This window comes from Lathyrus oleraceus, chromosome 2, assembly GCF_024323335.1.
Source record: "Lathyrus oleraceus cultivar Zhongwan6 chromosome 2, CAAS_Psat_ZW6_1.0, whole genome shotgun sequence".
Taxonomy (NCBI): domain Eukaryota; kingdom Viridiplantae; phylum Streptophyta; class Magnoliopsida; order Fabales; family Fabaceae; genus Lathyrus; species Lathyrus oleraceus.
The window spans coordinates 338,313,148-338,336,969 of NC_066580.1; the positions used below are offsets into that span (position 1 = coordinate 338,313,148).

The window sequence follows — 23,822 nt, forward strand, 5'->3', positions numbered from 1 at the left end:
GTCGGCAAGTAAAAAAGGCACCGAATTCTTTGTGAGAAAGACTTTAACTTCTAAATGATCCACGAACTTGTCTACATTTGGAAATAGGACAATTCCATGAATCAAAAGTGCCAAGGTTGCACTACAGAAGTCGGGTCTTCCTTTTTTAATCATTTCCCAAGCATGGACTTCTAGGAGCTTTTGGGTTAAACCTTTGATGGATCCTTTAACCCCCCAATTGTCCACTAGCTTGTTGGTGTTGATACCCAAGGTGAGTGAAATCTCTGTCAAACAGAAGCCTTCTTCCAACTTCGGGAAAGGGTTATATTCTTTGATTGATCGATTGAGGAGTCTCTCGAGGTCTTCCAAGGTTGGAGAGATTTGGAAGTCGAGTAAAGTGAAGCATCTTAAGGGGACGTCATAGTATTGGGACATTATAGTGATATCGCCATAGTCAACCTTCTCAGTTAGAAGATCTATGATGTTCCCAAAATTGGATCTAAACTTGTTGTCTTTGAGAGCTACTACCTTTGAGCAGAGGACCTTTAATGAACTAATGTCGGGACTCTTGAAGCGGAAAGTAGAGGTGCTTTTCCTTGTTGAAGTATCCATGATTGTATCGGAAAATAGTCTTGTAATTCTGCGTTCGAATAAACGAAATTTTTTAAGAGCTTTGCTTGTTATTTTGATGATGAATGAATGTATGAATGAATGATTGGTTTATTATTTCCACAGGATTTGTTTAGGCATGGGTTCATGGTTTTGGACCATCGTGACAAAGCATGGAGTTAATAATAACTACTTAGTAAACCAAGGTTCTCGCTTTGTGTGATCTAAGGCTTTTGGAAAATTGGGTGTAAGACACTGCCCCTAGAGTCATGGACTTCCTTGACTGTCAGCCGCTTATGTTAATTTACTTTCCAGGCGCCTGCTCCATCAAAGTCATCTACTCCAAGTGAGATCTTCGTATCGACCCTCACGAGGAAGACACCTCGGGGGCCTATACTACGGGACCATCGGTCTAGGCTAGCCATAGTTTAAAGGTTCTAAAAGGGGTCTTAGGGTCATTGATTCTAGTAAAAGAAAAGATGCTTACGCCGAAAACACGATGGTCATGAATCCCCTTGAGAGAATCTACCACTAAGTGAGGTTCCCGTACGACTCTAACGAGGAAGGCACCTCGCGGACCAATACTACTCAACCTCTCCTATCTCAAGCGAAACTCTCAGACTTAGGTGGAGAGTCTTTCACACAAGGTTTTTCTTTGCAATCATTATTGCTTCCAAAATTCTTCGTCATAGAGCCAAAGTTTCGGACCAACAGGAAAACAAAGAAAATATATACAGGTTAGCAACAAAAGAAATATATATAGAAAAAATAGATAATAGATAAATCTCCACGTATGTAAAAGAGAAACAACCCAAACTAGGCTAGACTTGCTTAGGGAATTTTGGTCTCCCCAGTAGAGTCGCCAATTGCCGCTACCGGGATTTCACGATAACGAAATTGGGACTAAAAAGATGCCAAAGAGAGGCAAAATCAGAAGAGTCGCCACCGAATTTTATTTAGTTTACCTCTACCGGAGAGGAGAGGGGAAATAGTCGATAAAACCCTCGAAAAAGGTAGAGATGCGCACGGGAGGCGCTAAACGAGAATAAGGAATCGGTCTCACAACTGAGATTTGGGTTTGGAAGTCGGTTACGCAAGGGGAAGGTATTAGCACCCCTCACGTCCATGGTACTCCATGGGAGCCGTTTGGGTTGTTTTACATACGTGGAATTTATCTATCATTGTTTTATTTTCAAAAGAATATGTGTGAAAGAGGAGGTGCTTTATCATTAGAGTGCTCGCCAAGGATTGGGGCCCTTGTGCCTACATATCACTCATTCGAGGATGAGGAATCAGAGCTCCGTAGTTTGGAGTAGAAAATGTTTGTGTGTTGGTTGATTTCACCTTTGAGAAAAGGGTTTTCGGTATGATGCCCTAAGGCACAAAAATGAGTTTGATGAGTTGTATTGTTTTTACCTTGAATAAGGGTTTTATGAAAGAATGTTCGTGATTATATTGCCCTAAATTCGATGGGCAGAAAGCTTTTTTGTGTGCAAAGGTGACCTAAGCTAAACAAAGGATAATTGTCTTACAAACAGGTCCCTCTAAGGTGGTGCCATGATGTCATTCTTACAACATGCATGTAAGTTACGAATAAAATCCAACATTTACAAAGTATCACAAAGAATAATGAAAAGGCCTCCAGGCAAAGATCCTAAGATGAAATCCTCTAAGTCCAAATTGATTAAGAGTGGAGTGAATATTTTTGGTTTTATCATTTTATCATGTTTTTTCTTGTTTTTAATGTTTGATGACAATAAAATAATTAACAAGTAAATAAAACATGCATGATGAGTTTGTACAATGATGATGATAATGAGTACTTGAATGTAAATTATAAGGTAATGACATAAAAGTAAATCACAAGATAAAGAATGACAATATCATAATAATGATGGTTAGTGAATGTAAATGACACAAAATAAACCACAAGTTAGTGGTAACAAAATCACAATAACAAAGGTTAATGATAAACAAAGTTAGTGAAGTATAATTAATGGTTAGTAATATGTACAAAATGAAATTTTTTTAAGACTATTTTCATAGGCCAAAAAGACTTAAAATATGACACATTAAGGGATATCTTATCATTGATGCAAAGTATTGAAAATGATTAAAAAATCAACTAACAATAGATTTGTAACAAAGAAAGTTATGCAACCTTTAAGTCCATCTATTATAATTTTTTTAAAAGTGATTTTTTCTCTTTCTTTTGTTTTTATTCCTCTTTTATTTAGCAAGATAGTAAGAGAGAAAATAAATTAGCATAATATAAATGATATGGTTAGATAAACAATAAATATAAACATAAAAATACTTGAAATAAAGTGAACAATAAAATAAATTACAAGGAAATAAAGTGCAATAATGTAAATGTTAGGAGTTAGTAGATAATGAACATAAACATAAAATACTTGAAATAAAGTGAACAATAAAATAAATTGCAAGGAATTAAAGTGCAATAATATAAATGTTAGGAGTTAGTAGTTAGTGGTTAGTAACAATAAGCAAATGGATTAGCAAGTTAATATAAAGACATAGTTTCATCTATGCATCAAATGACTCAAATATGGTTGAAATAGAGAAAATTTATCAATGCCTCAAAGTATCATGAATGATCTATTGATCAACCATTAATAGGTTTGAAACATTGAAGATTTAATCAACTCTAAACAACCATGGTCATGATCTAATAGACCTCATCAACCAAACAAATACAACAACAAGTCCATATTAAAAAAATGATGACAAAAATAAAGCAAGACTAGAAAAGGTGAATAAAAATGTAGTAAGAGCAAGAAATCTCAAAAAAAATGTGTAAACCAAAGTTAACCATTTTTTTGCAAGCTTGAATCTAAACTCACTTAAAAGATCAACCAAGAACAAACAATCATTTTTCAACACAAAACAGAATCAAAAAGTTAACAAAGTTTAAGCTAAAATCATTACCCAAAGATGTGAAAAAAACTAGGTTGAAATGGTGTTGAGCTTGAAGGTGAAGCAAAGGGGTTTGGGATAAAAGTATTTAGGGTGGAAGCTTAGTGAAGGGGCTGATTTATGAGTGTTAGAGAGTGAGAATTTTTTGAAAAAAAAATGTGAAAGAGGACAAAAAAGTTGGTGGGGTGACTTTTTGAGAGAGAAAGATTTTTTTGTTTTGACCTAGGTTTGGAGAGGAGAGTGAATGGTACTTGGACATAACTTTTGGGGGCTAGGAAGCATGAAAAATGAGGGGAAATAATACCTCTATTTATAGGGAAAGTAAGTGGGAAAGGGGGTAAACCAAAATGCACTCTGTGTAAAAAATAGAGTTATTGCTGCTGTCCTCGCAGGTGTAATCGATTACCAAGGTTGGTGTAATCGATTACAGGTACCAAAAATGGCATGGGAACCAGATTTTTGCCCAGTAATTGATTACCAAGGTTGGTGTAATCGATTACAGGCACCAAAAATGGCCTGGGAGCCTGAGTTTTAGCCAGGTAATCGATTACCATGGTTGGTGTAATCGATTACACTGTCCAAAAAATGAATTTTTGCTGTTTTGGTGGTGTTTTCTCAGGTATGAACGTCATGCCTTGATCCTGTGCAACATGCCTTTGGTGTTGGATGTTAATGCAATTATGGTGATGGAACGATGAATGTATGCACGAGTAATAGGGACATGGATCAGATGAAAGTTGTATGAGGGTAGGGTGATAGATCAAATGAAAGTTGTATGGAGGTAGGGTGAATTTTGGGGTATGACAACAGGTTATTGAATTCTTAGGTTATTGTTTCTTTGTGTAGTTTATCGTTAATTTCTATTGATAGAGATTTATAAAATAATTTTAGGTTTTGTTAGATTTGGAACCTAATTGTGTTTTAGTGATGATTAAAATCTACATAGTATTGGTGTTAGAATCCTACGTTAATTGAGTTTTTGTAAAGGACGCATCTCGTGTAAATTAAAAATTGTCAATTAGATATAACATGTAAGTTTTGTTTATTGTCTTTGAATAATTTGTGATATTTGTGAATTGTGTGTTTGTAATCGTGATTGATTTCCAATACAAGAATAAGATCTTTATTTCCGCTTTTAGGCTTTTGCGCATTTGAAAACTCTGATATTTCTTTTGAAATATAGGTCGAATTTTTAAAAGGTTCTAATCACCCTATCTAGACCGTTTTTCTTCCCCATATTCTCACCCAATAATTGACCTCAAAGATGGTATTTTGATCAGGTATAAACGACTAAAAAGTTTATGAATATTGCTGACGATGACGATCAAAAGGGACCATACAATAGAGCACCAACTTTTAAAGGCGAAAATTATGTGTCGCGGCGCGAAAAAATACCCGAGCGCATCGCACGCTCGAAATACAACAGAGTCTCCACCAAACTTGATTTATTCCAAAAGGAAAGGAAAAATATCGATAAAACCCACAAAAATAAATTAAATGGTCGTCACAACCAAGAGAAAGTTTGGGAGTTGGTTATGCAGGGGGGTATTAACACCTCTCACATCCGTTGTACTCAGCGGGACCTATTTAGTTTGTTATGCGAATGAGTGTTAGCGTGATGTTATTTTGAGCTCTTTTATCTATTAAGCGAGAAAGAAAAAGAGAAAGGTTTTTTATTATTATTTTTCCTGACAAGATTTCAAAATCCTGCTCCTACGTATATCTAGGTGCGATGGAGAACTCAAGGCTACATAATTCTTTTTAGAAAACTATATGTTAGTTGATTGATTTTAAAAAGAGTGTTGCTTTAGACATTTTGAGCGATTAAACCTTTGCTTACTACTCGCTCTTGGAGGCTGAAGCCTTTATTTGTTTCGCGTCGAAATGGATAAAGCATGATCATTTCTGAAAAAGATTTTCGAAGTCGTGCAAGGGCAAAAAACAAGTTTCATTGATTGAATTGCTTTTATATGAAGATTTTATATTTGTAGGATAAGAGTAATAATTTGAGCATAGGTGTGCACCAAACACGCGTTTACTCAGGATTCACATGGATATGCTTCTAATTGTTCCTTTACTCCAAATTTGATTAAGGTGTTTTGGATTGAAAGACTAATAGTCATTTTGAACAAGGTGTGCACCGAGCGCTCAACTATTAAGGGGTTTAAAGAGGTGTGTATCTCTCGGTCCTTTGTCTTTCAATTTTATTGTGAAAAAGATTTGAAAGCGAGTTGACGTCGGATCAAGTGTTTAACGAGTTATGAAAAGATTTGAATGAGCAGAAAAAAAGGTATTTGACGTTGGATCAAGCATTTGCGTTGTGTTCGATTGAATTGAATTGAAAATAGTTTGATGTTGAGTCAAGTCTATTTTTGTTCTTTTTGAAAATTGGTTGATTTTAATCTTAAGCGGTTAATTAACTAAAATAACAAAACAACAAAAAGGAAAGTAATAAAAATAATCACACAATACAAAACCAAGGATGGGGGATACATTTTGTCAAATGGGGAATATTATGAGAAATAAAATAAGAATAAACACGAAGCAAGATAAGATATAGGAGAGAAACAAACAATCAGACAAATGAAAGAAAATATCTAAGACTCAAAAAGGTAGGATTCAAATTTGATTTAAATGTAACGAATATCAAATCGTTGTATCTCAACATGCATCGAATTACCAATTGCTAATGCATAAACGCGATCATCGCAAATAAATCAAAAATCAAATGAAACATAACACAAAGAAACGACAACATAACAAAAAGAAATTTTAATGTAACGAAGAGAAATTTTATCTTAATTAGAAAAATTAAGATAATATTTAAACAATTAATTTTACTAAATGAAAATAGAAATGATTCTTTGATTGAATTTTGAAATAGAATGAAAATAAAATAAAAATAATAAATCCAAGCTGCAAGACCCAAACAGAATTAACCGAAGTTGATAGAGAGGAGGAGCGAGCTTATGAGGGTTTGTAAATAGCACTAAAAAGGGGTAGGGATAATATGAAAGAGGAAATAAAGGGAAAAAGCATACCATTCTAATTGCCTCTCCTCCCTGCAGTTGAATCCGTTTCTCAGTTTTACTAAAACCCCCAACAACAACATTTATTTTTAAAATTAAAGTGTGAACCATAAACCTTCAAAGTGAAATTAAATGGCTATGGAGCACAACTTCATACAATTGACATGGGTTATTGATCAACAAGGCAGGTGGAACATTGTGGTAACAAGAAATATGCGAAAAAGAAGGAGCTACTCACATAACCGGAGCTAGTCAAGTGACTTCTATTGCTGGCGAAGCAACTCAGGTACACTTCGAGTACGATTTTTCCTCCTTCGTATGCCCTTCTTCTGTTCCTCCTCTTCTACTCGTTCCCTTGTGCGAAATTCTGGTTGTGTTGTTTGTCTAGATTTGTCTGCTTGCAGGTTGTTCTGTTGATTGTTGTGGGGGTCTAGCTCAGGCCATTTAGAGCTTCAATGTGATGCTTTAAAGGTCTCTATGCAAGAGCTTTGATTGCGGAGGATTTTGGAGGAAATATGGATAAGTTTTGCAGAACTTTTGGTCCCTTTTCCACCTCCCTGTACAGCTCGGTTTAAAGCTTTATTTATAGGCTGAGATATGATGAATTCATAGTGGAAATTAGAGGGAGAAGTAGGATGCATTAGAGTTGAAGTTTGTTGAGATTGGAGGGAAAAGATGTGGCAATTCGTGGCAAAATTTTGCAATCCAAATGAGGTTTTGATTGTAGCCCTTTGTTATGATTTGAGATGAAATTAAAATGAAATGTAAATGAAATTTTTGTGAAATTTGTTAGTTTGAAATGTAAATTGAAATGTAATTTGGATGTACTTGAAATGCAATGTTAATTGTTAAAACGTGAATTTGAAGTAAGTGTGGTTCCATGTGAAATGCACAAAATGGCTTGAAATAATGGGTTAAAAATGTGACTTTGGCTTGTCCTCAAAATGGCTTGTAATGTGGCTCCTATTTGGTTAGAAAAAGACTTGAAAATTGGCTTGAAAAAGTGAATTGAAATTTGGCTTAAAAGGCTTGAAAGTGAGAAACATGGCATGGAAAAGATACTTGTAAAATGGCTTTTGAATTGAAGTCAAAATAGACTTAAAAACAAAAATGATTAAATCAACATGAATTTAAACCTCCACTTTGAATTTAAAATTTAAATCAAATGTGATTTTTAGATGGAATGAAATGATGCATGAAAAATGTCTTTAAAACGATGAAGGACAAAAAGTGGCATGGTTGACTTTGCATTGATTTTAAAAAATAATAATAAAATCATGCGTCAGATGGATGCATGAAATGGACAATGGGTAAAAATGGGGTATGACATTATGTTTATTGGAGAGAGAACATGTATGTATATTTACCATCAATTGACAAAAATATATGGGTAGTCATTATCGATGGGCCTTTTATCCAGAAAGGCGATGATGACATTGTTAAACACCCAAAAGATGGGACAGGTCATGAAACCTAAAAGGCTTCATATAATTTGAAAGCGAGGAAGATACTTATTACCGCATTAAGCGTGAAATTATTATACTCAATTTCACATCATAAGAGCGCACAAGCTATGTGAAACGCTCTTTAGACCCTTTATGAGGGAACTAGAGATGTCGAAGATTCTTAGATCAACATGTTAATAAAGGAGTTTGAACTATTCCATACGGAACCCAGAGAATCTGTGGATTCCATGCAGACTCAGTTCCTCCACTTAATCAACAAACTAAACATCTTATAAAAATTCTTTTCTAACAAAGAATGTGCTAACAAAATATTTGGATCAATGTGTAGGGAGTGGCAACAAAAAGTTACCGCCATAAAAGAATCTAACAGTCTTAGTACTTTAAATATCACAAAGTTGTTTGGGAAACTAGTTGAACATAAAAATATGCTAAAACGACTTGCTGATAGAACTCCTTTGAAAATGAGTCTTTTGGGTTGCAAAATCATTAATCAGAGCAAGAATTCCTTATAAAATTAACATAAGAAATGTAAACAAGAAATCAAAAGTTATACGTAAACAAAGATGAAGGAGAAATGCTTTGCAACATCAAAGGCAAATTGTCGAATCAAATTTGTCAAAAACATGCGTCCAAAGATGTCATAAAGAGAAGTGATTTCATGCTTGAAGAACTATTTTTGGAAAGAATCTCATCCAGAAAGAAATGGATTCTAGAACTGCCTCTTGATTTAGAGAGCTTCAAAAATAATAATTGAATTTGGCCAAAAAGAACAAAAAGGAAGAATTCCTTTAAAAGTTTCCCTACTATTTTGTAAGAGATAAATTACTCGGTAGAGAATAAACTCATAAAACTCTAACTATTCTTCTAACAAGGGCTAAATTATCGCATATTCATTATATTTATTTTTCTACTAACAATATGTTGAAAATATTTTTTTTTAAAGAAGAAGAAGATCAGCAAAAGACTTATGCTAAAAAGAACAAATCTCAAATCTGGAAGTTTCCAGTTATAGGGAGAAGTATGGTCTTATGTGCTGCTTAATTTTCCCCATCTCTGCTTATTTTTACATCTCTTCATTAGGTAACTCATTCCTTTTATGTTTTTTTTATAATTTCAAAGAAAAAGAAGTATATTCATAATGTGAGTAGAGTATACTCTCTTTTATCTGTGAGGAGGATTTCACTCTGATTTTTTTATCAATGTGTTTATATTTTACCACCTCCTTGAGAGATGCATTGTCATCATCAAAATGGGGGAGAATATGAATCTTTGTGTTGTACAGGTATAATCATTAGTTTATGTTGTTGTTTTTGATGATGACAACACCTTATATCAAACGATATTTTATTTTGACGGTGAAAACACCTTATGTTAAACGGCATTTGGTTTTGATGATGAAAACACACTATGTCAAACAACGTTTGGTGAACTCCTTGGTAACAATTATCAAAAGGAAATTTGATATCTATTACCCAACAGTATCTTATGAAGGCATATGTTCAAGAAGATATTTCAAGTCTCATCAATTATAATATTCAAGTTCCAATTGAAGTGATAAGTCAATATTGTATCATGCAAAGAACTTGAAGACATGAATTTCTGAAAGAGAGTAAGTATGAAAGCTCGTCTAACTCGCGCTTAGCACGTGTCTGAGTGATCAACTTAATGTTAAATGTATTATAGTTATTATCAATATATTATGGAAATTCACACACACTCAAAAGCTTTTTAAATTATTTTTTTCATATGTCAAAATGAATGAATTTTTTTTGCACGCATACTTAATTGATTACTATCTTGTTTAATCAATTAGGAGGCCATTGTGAGAGTTGTATTGTATTGGTGGGGTGCTAAATTTAGTTCTTACTTAAGAGTGTGATTCTCTTGAGAATTATTTCTGCTTGGATTGAAGTTTAGCCTGTATAAAAACTCTGTTTGCTTTGTATTTTAGCCTGTATAAAACTTTGTTTGGTTTGAGGTTTTAGCATGTAAAAAGATCTATTTATTGTAAGAAGGTTCTTGGATAGATCCTGTAAAAATCTCAAGTAATATTTTAATAGACACTCTCAAGAGGAGACTATTGGGGATAATAGTAGCCCAAGTGGTTACGCCTAACATGTATAAACCTCTAGTGCAATCTCTCTAACTCTTATCTCCTATTTTATTTATGCTAAATTTTTTCTTTTCGTTTGTGTATCTATGTTTGATTGGACTAACATAAACGTCTATTTTAAGTTTTTATAAGTATTTTTTGAATTTCAAATGTCAGAATTCACTCCCCTACCCTTGTGTTTGGATTCACTTGGTCAACAATTTTTTCCATTCCAATACAAATATTTGAATATTTTGTAGAGTTTTTAAAGTAAATGAAACAATACGAAAAAATCTTTTGGATGCAATTATAAATGAAATAAGTAATATTGGTATTGATATTAGTACCCTAAGAGAGTGAGGTTAAGATAATGGTCTATTACAAAAGGGAAACATCAAAGTGTATAAAAAAGGTTTCTTGACATTCATCATATATTATTTTTTACTCCATGAGATTGTCATAGTTTAAATTAAGTGTTTTGTGATATGGATAATTGTTTTCCAAAAGCTACATATTTTGTTTTGGATGATTCAACGTATTTATATAATATTTTTCTCTTTTATTAAAAGATGAAAAATTCTACTGGATTATATCCCTAGTTTAACACTTAAATAGTTGTCACAAACACGATCGAAAAATCCTATAGAAAGTGTAAAAACTGAGATTTCAAACTTTATAAATAAGATATACTTTATTGAAATTATGTGAGATTAATAACGAATTTAAAACAAAAAGTAAAAAGTAAGTGTTTGGCCATTTGTAATATTTTTCTTTGGATTATGCTTATGTTGTTTTTGTTATTGAGATCTAATTTGATAATATAGATCTTTATGAAGTAAGGGTTCTTATACTTTCTCATAAACTTTGATTAGGTAAGTACAAGAACCAAAGTCTCAATGACGTTGCTTCATTGAATCTCACTTGCATTTCCCCTGCACCAAATAAATGTGCCATGGTCGTTCTCCGCTGGTCCTTTCCCATCGTCTCAGGGCAATTAAAATGATTGATTGTGGTTGTAAATTACTTTATCAAATGTATCAAAGTTAATGCCCTAGCTGTAACATCCAGTTTTCTTTAAATGTTTTGTTTAATTTAATTTATGTTTTAATTATTTATTTAAATGAATTTATGTGCATTGGATTGATGATTTGGTGTTTTGGCAATGTTTATGTTAGGTTGGGATTGGTAGAAAAATGTTAGTTATTTAATTGAATAATTAAATAATTAAGTAATATTAAAATTAAATAGAAAATAGAGATTTTAGGTGGAAAATAGGAATTATGAGAAAATAAGGGAAGTGATGAGAATTATAAGAGGAGTTGGGCCAAACTACAGTTACTAGAAGATTAAATTAGGTTTTTTTAATAAAAAAGATATTAGAAAACCTAAGAGTTGTCGGTACATGTTGTTTTGAGGAAGAAGACAAGAGAGGCAACCTAGGACTTGAAGAAGAGGGATGAATCACAATTGTTGTAGCGCTTGCTTTGCTGGAAATCCAAGGTAAGGAGGAGGGAGATTACTCTAAATATGGTGTTAATCGCATGATCGGTAGGGAAAAGTCCTTAATCTCCATTAGATTTTTCCCTATTTTCTTCCATGGTTGAATGTTTGATGATATGGATGAAATTATCATGATAACATGATGTGATTCATGTGACTATCCTGGAATTCTTGTGCTTATTTACCATGAAAAGTAGATGTTTGTATTCATAAAAATGGTATGAGTTGTGTTCATATGATTGACATGAATATGATGAGTAAAGTGTTAAAATTATGTTTTATTGATGAAATTGCATGTTAATCGATATGTATATGATGTTGTAATGATGACATGTTATTTCTCTGATGTTTATGGTCGATCGAAGGGGTTGGGGGCGAAGAATCAGAGTTTTGAACTAAACTCCATAGTAGAACACAAAATCTGCTTCTGCCAACAGGGTGACGGGTGTCACCTGCATGACGATCTGGTTGTCATGTGGATTAGGACGCTGACGAGTGTCAACGATCTGATGGGGAGACCGTCAAGGCCTCCAAGCAAGCGTTGAGCCTTGTCGATCGTCGTTGGGGTGAGGGTTGAGGGAGAAAAGTGATGACGGGCGTCACCCAGGTGACAGAGTACCCATCATCGTATCAATGAGTGCGTTTTGATTTGTTGAGTTGGATTTTTGGTGTTGTTTTGTCTCGCGGTTGATGTTTTGTTGTTGTTTGGTGTGTTTTTCTGAATTTTGGTTGATTAATTTATCTAGTGATTTTGAATTGTGTTAATGACGAGATAATTATGTGATGAACATGTAATTAAGATTGTGGTGAGTAGTTTAGGTGTAGGGACTACTTTGATGTTATTATGTATAGTTGGATGTGGAACTGTAAATATTTTATTGAGTTGTTGTGGTTGTGCATTATACTATACATGCATCATATGTTATCATTGTTGTGAAAGAGGAGAGTTACAAGTTCATATGTTAGGACTAGTGATTTGTCCTGAGCTCAAATGAGGGGGGCTCAACGTTCAGATGTTAGGACCTAGTTCGTATGAAGAACCTTTGTTGAGTTGGTACCATATGCATGAGTTGAGTTGTATTTTCATTGCATTACATAAAGGTTGTGAAAATGAGTTATTTGGGTGTTACTGAGTACTTGTTGCATGGATTTGTGTAATTGAAATCTATGGAAGTTTATTCTGATTGACTTTTGGAGCATTATGCAAAATGAAATGCATGCTATACTATGCAGATGATGCGAATGTTATGATGACTATATCAATTCGATGATTCAGGGTCAAAATTATGGTATGACACATGCCGAGTATGTATTTTACTCTAGCCATAGCCTTGGGTGCAATAATTAGCCCTATTTAAAGACATTAGAATGTAATTATATGCGTTAATGAAAATAATATTTTTCTTTAACCCAATGTCTTCCCGTTGTCCGCTGTGACATGTTAACGTAAACTATTAGTGCTTAGGTTTTTTGGCTAGTTTCTTTTGGGAGAATTATTTGAATTTCTCCTCGTTTGAAAAATTATTATGACATGTCTTTATACCAGATACTACGAGTAGTATTTATATCATATTCGACTATTCTTTGTACCATCAGAAAGTGTATTTCTAGATCGATTATCTATCGTTCAAGTAGTAATTGTACAATATAGAACATGTCTATTTTATCTTAGAGGCGTCGTGGTTGGGTGATTGTATTGCATAATTTGGACAGTGTCAGGAAACTTCTTAAAGAGAGCAACCTAATCCACGTCTCGACCTGGTAATTTCCTCAGTGGAAATTTAAAAAATATATATAAAACTACAATTTTTATATGTTTACAAACTCCCATGGCTACCAAAAAATTATTGGTACTTCTGTGACAGTTGCCTCAAAAAAATCGTTCAAGTTTGAGGGAAGTCACCTCAAATGATGGCAACAGAAAATGCAATTTTTCTCAACCTTAAAAAGGTTGCCAACGTTCTTACTTATGACATTGTCTTTGCTCCTACTGTATCAATAGAACAAACTAACATTAATAAATTTGTGGATTCATATGCAATAGTTAATTCTGATGAATATGAATATGTTGAACATATTAAAGAAAATGATTTAAATAAAGATTTTTTCTTATGGAAAGAAAATAATTATCTCTACAAAAATCATATTCTTAATAGACTTGCAGGTGATCTTTATAATTATTACAGTAGTTCTGATACTACAAAACAGGTTTGGGAAGCTTTAAAAAAGAAGTATGATACCGAAGAGGCTGGAGCAAAAAAGAATGTTGTTAGTCGCTACCTCGAGTTTCTAATGGTAAGTAAAATGTATGAGATCATCACTAAAGGTATGCAAGATATGAACAATTTTAAAGTGATTTTAAAATTTTATTTTGCCATAAATTTTTTTAATTAAGAGTCTTATTATTCACCTTTAAATTAAAGAATAATATTAGATACAAAATCAAAAAGAAAAGTCTTGATTGTTTTAAACAATAAAACAAATTTGGTGTAGCTCAAAAGCCATTTGGAAAACCATAAAAGAATTAGAACAACAATGTTGTGAACCAAATTAAGAATGAGAACCCTTCAAGGGACCCAATTACTCTAATTGATAGGAAACAAACACCACCACAAATAAATGTCACTGGTATTTTCTCTTGCTTAAATTATGGACAACCATGCCATATGGCTAAGAAATGTAAGATCAGACCTAAACTATGTGTTTCCCCTAATGCACATGTTAACTTGACTAATGAGAAATTTATTGCAATGATCATTGAAATCAACATAGTTGGTGGATAGATAATGACTCATTTCTCATGTATTTTATGATCGTGTAATGTTAAAAACACACATGAATATTTAAAATAAGAGAGTGTTGTTGAGAGTTGCTCACACCACTAACATTTTTGGTTTTGGAGAAGTGGAGCTAAGTCCACCTTCAAAAAAATTTAGTCTTAAAGGATCTCTTGCATACTCTTGATATTATACAGAATCTTTTTTTTTTGGTTTCCTCCTAAATAAGGAAACATTTAATCAGTCTATTAGGATATATTTGTACACCATTACTGAGAATAATATTTGTGTGAAACTGATATGTTTAAGATTTTTATGAATGCAATTGAAAATAGATTTAGTAAGAATTAAAATGAAGCGCTTAATATGTCTAAGAATTTTGTGAATGAAATTGAAAATCAATTTAGTAAGAAAATTAAGAGACTTCATAGTGATAGGAGAGTTGAGTATGATTCTTGTTTATTTAATGAATTTTATAAATAATATGGAATTATAAATGAAACAATTGCATCATATTCTCTTTAAATGAATGGTAAAGCAGAAAGAAAGAATAATACTCTTACTAAATTAAGTTGTTACTATTATGTTGATTTTTAGTGTTGCATCTCACTAGCGGGGGGAAACTTTATTGTCTGTTTTGTATGTTCTTAATAGAGTTCCCAAGTCTAAAAATAAGATATATCCTTATGATATATTGATGAAAACAAAATCAAACTTGTATTACTCTAGAATTTAACAAGTTTGGCTTATGAGAAGATTCCAAATTCTGAAGAAAGTTAAATTCACTAGTAAAGCCTATGGATGTGTATTCATTGAGTATGTAGCAAACAATGAGGCATATAAATTTTATGATCTAAATGCTAAAGTGATAATGGAATCAAATGATGTTGAATTCTATGGAGATAAATCCCCTTTCAAAATGAGAAATAGTGGGGGAACTAAACTGACTCACATTCTTGTGACAAGAAGCATTGAAAGCAATAACGAAATAGAAATAGAACTTAGATGAAGTAAGAGAGTAAGTGTTTCTAAAGAATATAGGGCCGATTATACAACTTATACATTATAAGAAGCTCCAAGAAATCTTGTCATGTATAGATGTAGATTTATGACAAGAAGCTATTAACGATGATATAAATTCTCTAGAATCAAATAAGATCTCACAATTAGTATATTTGCCTCCTTGTTTTAAATAAATCGGTTGATAATGGATTTTGAAAAAGAAACTAAAGCCTGGTGGAACAATTGATAAGTATAACGCTTGTAGCCGAGTGTTTTGGGGGAAAAGAAAATATAGATTTATTCGATACTTTTTCTCCAGTCACTAGAATTACATCTATTAGGGTATTGATTTCAATTTCTTCTATTTATAAGTTAATAGTACACCAACCGGATGTTGAAACAATTTTTGAAACGATGACTCAGTAGAAGAAATCTATATGGACCACTGGAAGGGTTTGTGATTCATGGGCAAGAAAACAAGGTATGTAAGTTAAGTCTATGTATGGTCTAAAACAAGATCCAAAACACTGGCATAAAAAACTTGATAACTTAATGATATCGAATGAGTACAAAGTGAATGAAAGTGACAAATGTGTTTATTATAAATCTAAAAATGGCATTTGAACTATCACATGTCTCTATGTATACGAGATAGTCATATTTAAATGAAACCTTGACGTTGTTAATGATGTGAAATCATTGTTGTGCAACAACTTTAATATGTAAGACCTCATAGAAGTTAGTATGATTCTTGGTATCAAGATCACTATATCCAAACAAGGAAATCCTTTGAATCAGACTCACTATGTGGAGAAGATCTTAAAGAAATATAACTACTTTAATTGTAAGCTTGCTTGCACACCATACAATCCAAGTGTAAAACTATTTAAGAATAATTGTGATATTGTTTGATAAACCAAGTATGTAAGCATCATTAGCAGTCATAGTTATGTCATTCATTGTGCTAGACCCGACATTACATATGTTGTATGATTGTTGTGCATGTTTACTAGTATATCAAGTAATGAGCATTGACAAGCTATTGAGCGGGTCATGTAATACCTTAAAAGGACCATGATCTTGGTCTGCATTATTAGAGATTTACTGATGTATTTGAAGGATACAATGATGCATTGGAACACCTTATCATATTATCCCAAAGCAACTGATGGCTACATATTCAATGTAGTTTGAGGTATTGTATCTTGTAAATCAAAGAAATAGACTCTCTTAGTTAAGTCCACATTTGGGTCTTAAATGATAACATTAGCAACTGTTAGTGAAGAAGTAAGTTGGTTAAGATGCTTGTTAGTTGAGATCCCTTTATGAAAAGAAACCTATGCCAACTATATTGATCCACTGTGATGGTACCACAACTATCACAAAAATTGAGAATCACTATTATAATAGTAAGAGACGTCAAATAAGAAGGAAACACAATATTGTTAGAGATTGCATCTCTAATGGAGATATAAGAGTGGATCATATAAGCATTAGGGAAAATTTAGCTAATCCTTTAACGAAAGGATTAGCTAGAGAGAAATTTTATAATACATCCAAAGAAGATGAGATTAATTCCTATAGAGTAATGAGTTTCTCATGATTATAACCCAACCTAATAGAATGGAGATCCTAAGAAATGGATTCAATGTGTAATGATAAGTTATGAGTAATATGTAAGGGAAGCATGAATCCTGAAGAGATATGAGGATGAGATAATAGAAACTCTTAATGAGATCTATACTCTATATGAGGGAGTAACTGCATATAAGAGTACTCTTGATAGACTCACCAGTGTGATTGTGGAACTTAGGTAGTTCCTATGGAATTTTGAGGAATAATTCCTAGAGCCTTCACTAAATTGATATAGGCATGCATGGCCATTGAAGCATGAGCTTATTAAAATACACCTTAAGAAAAAAGGTTGTGTGCGAGTTTGATGTCTTATATAGAGTTCAAGTACAGTTGTGTCACTCTTATTGAATCAAAATCGTACTTACTACGCAAATGTTCAAGTCGTAGACACCTCTATTTATGCACAACCTTTAAAATATTTGATTATCTTCTAAATAATTTTTTAAATTCAAGCGGAGGATTATTGGAACTTGACAATATTCTAAAATGGGGATGAACTTGAAAAAATTATACATTTTCAACGTGTATATGTGTGCTTTGAATAATTTACTTCAGTATATAAGGAATGCACATGTTTCATTCCAAAATACACAAAAACATCGTTTGAGTTACTTCACTATATAAGGAATGCACATGTTTCATTCCAAAATACTATCATCATGTCATTTTCAATCATACAAATCTTCTATTATTGGAAATAGTACATGTTTGTATTTAAATCTACTATTATTATGGATGTGTGAGTGTGTGCTTTTCTTACTATTTCCTCCTAATATATAACCATTAGTATCTTTTAATTTCGCAAACTATTACAACGTGGAACATTCAACTTGTTGATTTTTTTCTTCATTCCGGTTGTTGAACCAAATATATAAAATTTGGAAATTTAGCCGGCAAAGCTTATAAAACCGCTAAATCAAATGAAATGTCAACATGTACATGATCAAGTTTCAGACCTGTTTCCTTTTCTCTCTGTTTGTTTCCTTTCCTAAACTTTCATTTCTCATTTCTCTGTCTCTTCTACTCAATAATACTGCCTCTAATGTTGACTTGACAAAGTCTATCCAAAAACATCTCCTACCATTTGTTAATAATCTTGTTTTCTCATAATACATCTTCATTTCTTAACCAAACACAAACAAACTTCTTCTTAAGTTACAAATTTAAAACATGGCTGAGGTTGTGCTTGAACTTGTGCTTCACAATTTGAACTCACTCATTCAGAAGGAGATTGGCTTATATCTTGGTTTTCATCAAGACTTTAATAGGCTTTCCAGCTTGCTGACAACAACCAAGGCTACTCTTGAAGATGCTGACGAGAAGCAATTCAGTGGCATAGCTATCAAGGATTGGCTTCTTAAGCTCAAATATGCTGCTCACGTCCTCGACGACATCTTGGACGAGTGTGCCACTCAAGTGCTGGAGATGGAGTCTAAAGGATTGTCACACAAGGTACAAAGCTCTTTCCGATTCTCTTTTCATCCAAAGAATGTCGCTTTCCGTTACAAAATGGCTAAGAAAATGAAGAGGATAAGAGAGAGGTTAGATGAAATCGCTCAAGAAAGGAGCAAGTTTCATTTGATGGAGATTGTTAGAGAGAAGAGAAGTGGAGTCCTTGAATGGCGTCAAACTACTTCAATAATTACTCAACCTCAAGTCTACGGAAGAGAACAAGATAAGGACAGAATCATAAACTTTTTGGTAGGTGATGCTTCTAGTTTCGAGAATTTATCTGTTTATCCAATAGTTGGTCTTTGTGGACTTGGAAAAACAACACTTGCCCAACTTATATTCAATCATGACAAGGTAGTCAGTCATTTTGAGCTGAGAATCTGGGTATGTGTTTCTGAAGATTTTAGTTTAAAGAGAATGACAAAATCCATCATTGAATCAGCAACTAGCCATGCTTGTGAGAAATTAGACCTAGAGTCGTTGCAAAGAAAACTTTTGGATTTGCTACGAAGTAAAAGATATTTGCTTTTGGAGGCAAGAGTGCTTCGATTTTAGTAACAACTCATCTTCAAAAGGTAGCAGCAACCATGGGAACAGTTTCTGCTCATGATTTACCAAAGCTATCTGACAACGATTCTTCTTTAACGAGTCAAAATATGCTTACATGATCAAAACATGAGTCAACTCCTTCTTTACTTAAATATTCCACTTAGAAAAGGAAAAATAAACTTATCCGCGATTCGGGTCATAAGCCAACGAACGGGCTTTGGTTTCTTCTTTAACCAAGTCTTTCTCTTGGAAATGATCAATGAACAAGCTCCTAAAAAGGTGACCACTTGTTGGGGAAAGAGAAGTAACTTCATCGGGTATCTTCGAAGGATGCGGGTCAGTTAATCTTATAAAAATCTGGAATTCTCAAATAAAGAGAAAATAACAATAAGGATCTTCAACAGACTTCCACTGTGATTTACTGGGGAAAGTATCATTGGCTGTGACTAACACCTCACTGGTGATATAAGTCCTTGTAACGGAATACCTCACCGGGGATATAAAGTCTTGTGATAAAAGAAAGGTGCTTGTAGTAGTCTTCAACAAACTTCTATGACGAAATTTTCTTGGGAGATGGCCATTTGTTGGAAATAACGTTTGAGATGTTGATAACTTCATTGAGGATAAACAAACTTCTCAAAAAGAGGCTGCAATTTGTTATCCAAAATGGGAGTCAATAAGCTTATCGGGAAAAGATAGATACTTATTGGGGATCAGAGATCATGAAACAGGCTTCTCAAATAAAGAGACAGATATCTGTTGGAAGTCTTCATCAAACTTCTCTGGAGAGAAAACCATTTGATGGAAGAAAACTTCTATATTGATAATTCCTTCGAGATAGACACGCTTCTCAAAAGAGATAACCACTTGTGTTCATACCTGGGAAAATGATATGTCTTCACTGACGATAATGAAGATGTTTCTCCTGGGGATGACAGTGCAAAATAAATGCACTCTCGGTCTAGATTTAACAACCTAGAGAGATTCACCATTAATTTCTAAATATTTGGCTCACTCTAGGAACAACTTGAGAGGAAAAAAAAGTAAGACTCTATCAATGGGTAATGAAGCTCAATTGGGATTTTATCCTATCCAAAGATGGAAAAGGACAACTAAAACAACCATCTTCCACGAGGAATGAACTCAGTGGGGAGTTAGAAAGGATATAAACTCTCTACTTAAGGTTGACGACTCCTATAGGGAAGGAAACATAACACCCAAGGATGAACATATTCAAATAAATTGAGGTAAATGTCATCAAGGAATGCAAAAAATGGATGTGAATTTGGTTATTCATGATAAATATGCATGTATGCACGTTATGTTTATGCTGACAAAAACAGACAAAACAGACACGTTGGGGACATAATATGTTTCATAGCTCAACATTTGGCTAGTCTCATTAAGGTGGAAAACATCACTGGAGATGAGTTAAAGGTCATCAAAGGAGAAAAGTCTCGTCGCGAGGTCCAATTCTCTCTGGGAGAGGAAAATGCTTCATCTGGGGATGAAATGTGAACCTTTGATGGAGCAAAGATCTTGCTGCTGGGTTCCAATTTCTTTGGAGAAGAAGACTTCACTCGGGAGAAAAAAGAAAAAAAAATGTAGACTCTACCAATGGCGGGTCTAGATTGGTCAGGAAAACCTTCAAAATGATTCTTTCAGGGATAATGAATATCGCTTGAAAAATCTTGACTGTTTATTTTAAAGCTTGATAGAAAATCCAGGCTTAACACTTTGCTGGGGAACATTGAGTTCCAACATCCAACACTTCACAACTTACTCGCCACTTGGGGATTTAACTATGAACGTTCTTTTTTTGCATTCACAAATCAAAACAAAAATTTATTTTGAAAAAAAAACAATTTTTTCAAATATTCGTTTCAAGATTTTTTATCAAAATAAAAATGATATTTTCGCAGAGCAAAAATAAAATAAGGATTGCCAATAAATGGATAAGTCTCGAATTTTATTGATAGAATGGTGATCCGCAAATGGCGTGATCCCATGGATATTTACAAAGTTAGAGAAATGGTAATATGGGAAAAGGCTACATTAAAATACAATGAAACTATTCTCCCTAACAAATTTGAATTCTAGATGTATTTGGGCTTCTAATAAGAGCCAATTGAGAGCTTTGACAGGAAGACGTTTCTTCAAGTGATCCAATCTGATCTGATGCAGTTACTTTCCATAATCCTTTGTTTTGCCTAGATTTCCTTTTCAGGTTTTCAATCTACTAGGATAATCATTTTCTGTTTATGTCTCTAATTTTTGCCTGGACCGCCCTTTCGGGTTTTCAGTCCACCAGGACGCTCATTTTTGCCTAAGCCTCCCTTTTGGGTTTTCGACTTAGCGAGCTATTCTTTTATTTTTTCTAGGCGAAGTATTTCTTGACTGCATCAGTATTCACAGGACGTGGGAGCTCCTCACCATCCATATTTGTAAGAATCAAGGCCCCCCGGAGAAGGCTTGAATCTAGAATCAGATATGAAAGATTGAATCTTTTTAAGCACAAGGTCACCTTCTCTGAATATGCGAGGTCGAACCTTCTTGTCTAATGATTTCTTGATTCTCTGCTGATATAATTGACCATGGCATAAAGCCGCCATCCTATTTTCTTCAATCAAATTCAGTTGGTCATACCTGCTTTGACACCATTCATCTTCGGATTTCCATCAAGACACGCATTGACGGGATCTCTACTTCTATTGGGAGCACTGCTTCCATGCCATAGACAAGAGAAAAAGGGGTTTCCCCTGTTGAAGTACATACGTACGTACGATATCCATGCAAAGCAAAAGGGAGCATCTCATGCCAATCCTTATAAGTCACCACCATCTTCTAGATGATCTTCTTGATATTCTTGTTGGCAGCTTCAACAACACCGTTCATCTTAGGTCTGTAGGGAGAGGAATTATGATGTTCAATCTTGAATTTTTCACACATTTCCTTCATCATTTTATTGTTCAGGTTTGAACCATTATCAGTGATGATTCTACTTGGCACACCATAACGACAAATAAGTTGATTCTTGATAAATCTAACTACCACCTGCTTGGTCACATTTGCGTATGAGGCCGCTTCAACCCACTTTGTGAAATAATCAATAGCCATCAGAATGAAACGTTGTTCGTTGGAAGCTTTGGTCTCAATCATACCAATCATGTCGGTGCCCCACATAGAGAAAGGCCATGGAGAAGAGAGAACGTTGAGCAGAGTCGGAGGTACATGTATCTTGTCAGCATAAATCTGGAATTTGTGACACTTCTTCACATACTTGTAACAGTTAGCTTCCATTGTCAGCCAATAGTAACCCGCTCTTAATTTTTTTTTAGCCACTGCGTGTCCGTTGGAGTGAGTACCAAAGGAACCTTCATGAACTTCTTGCATCAACAGACCTGCTTCATGTCTATCCGCGCATCTGAGCAGAACCATGTCAAAGTTTCTCTTGTATAACACTTCTTCATTTAGAAAGAAGTTATTAGCCAGTCTTCTCAAGGTCTTCTTATCTTTGTTTGATGCCCCAGGTGGGTATTCTTGACTCTGGAGGTAACACTTGATGTCATGGTACCACGACTTGTCATTGGGGACTTCTTCCATTGCAAATACATGAACAGGTCTATCAAGACGCATAACATCGATCTTAGGCACATCATTCCAATGATTCACAATGATCATGGAAGCCAAAGTTGCCAAGGCATCTGCCATCTGATTTTCCTCACAAGGGATGTGATGAAATTCAATATTGTTGAAGAAAGTAGATAACCTCCTTGCATAGTCTTTGTATTGGATTAGGTCAGGTTGACGAGTTTCCCATTCTCCTTTAATTTGATTGACAACTAGAGCTGAGTCTCCATAAACATCGAGATTTTTTATTCTAAGATCAATGGCTTCTTCTAGACCCATGATGCATGCTTCATATTCCGCCATGTTGTTCGTGCACTTGAATGTTAATCTTGCAGTAAAAGGGATATGTGAGCCATGAGGAGTGATGATTACTGCCCCAATACCATTACCATAAGCATTAACTGCTCCATCAAATATTAAACCCCATTGAGAACCTGGCTCTGGCCCTTCATTTGGCAGTGGTTCCTTGCAATCTTTGGATTTTAAGTACATCACATCTTCATCTGGAAATTCAAAATTTATAGACTCATAATCGTTGATTGGCTGATGAGCTAAATGATTGGCCAAGACACTTCCTTTGATAGCTTTCAGGGTGTGATACTCAATGTCATATTTGGACAAGAGCATCTGCCAACGAGCAATTCTCCCGATCAATGCAGGTTTTTCAAATATATACTTAATCGGATCCATCTTGGATATCAACCAAGTTATGTGATTCATCATATATTGACGGAGACGCTTGGCAGCCCAAGCCAGAGCATAACAAGTTTTCTCTAGCATGGAATATCGGGATTCACAGTCAGTGAATTTCTTGCTCAAATAATAGATGGCATACTCTTTTCTTCCTGTTTCATCCTGTTGACCCAAGACACAGCCCATAAATTCTTCTAGTACAGTCAGATACATAATCAACGGTCTTCCCTCAATTGGAGGGGACAAGATAGGAGGTTCTAGCAAATACTCTTTGATACTATCGAAGACTTTTTGACAATCATCCGTCCAAACACAACCCTGATCCTTTCGGAGGAGCTTAAAAATGGGAGCACAAGTAGCAGTCATATGAGATATGAACCTTAAAATGTAGTTCAAACGTCCAAGGAATCCCCTCACCTGCTTTTCTGTTTGAGGTTCTGGCATTTCCTGAATGGCTTTAACCTTGTCGGGA

The 23,822-nt window shown here is 34.1% G+C and overlaps 1 pseudogene; it reads left to right on the forward strand.

Annotated features, from left to right (window-relative positions):
- Positions 1-18,196: 18,196 nt before the first annotated feature.
- Positions 18,197-19,146, forward strand: LOC127123125 (putative disease resistance protein RGA3; annotated as a pseudogene).
- Positions 19,147-23,822: the final 4,676 nt, after the last annotated feature.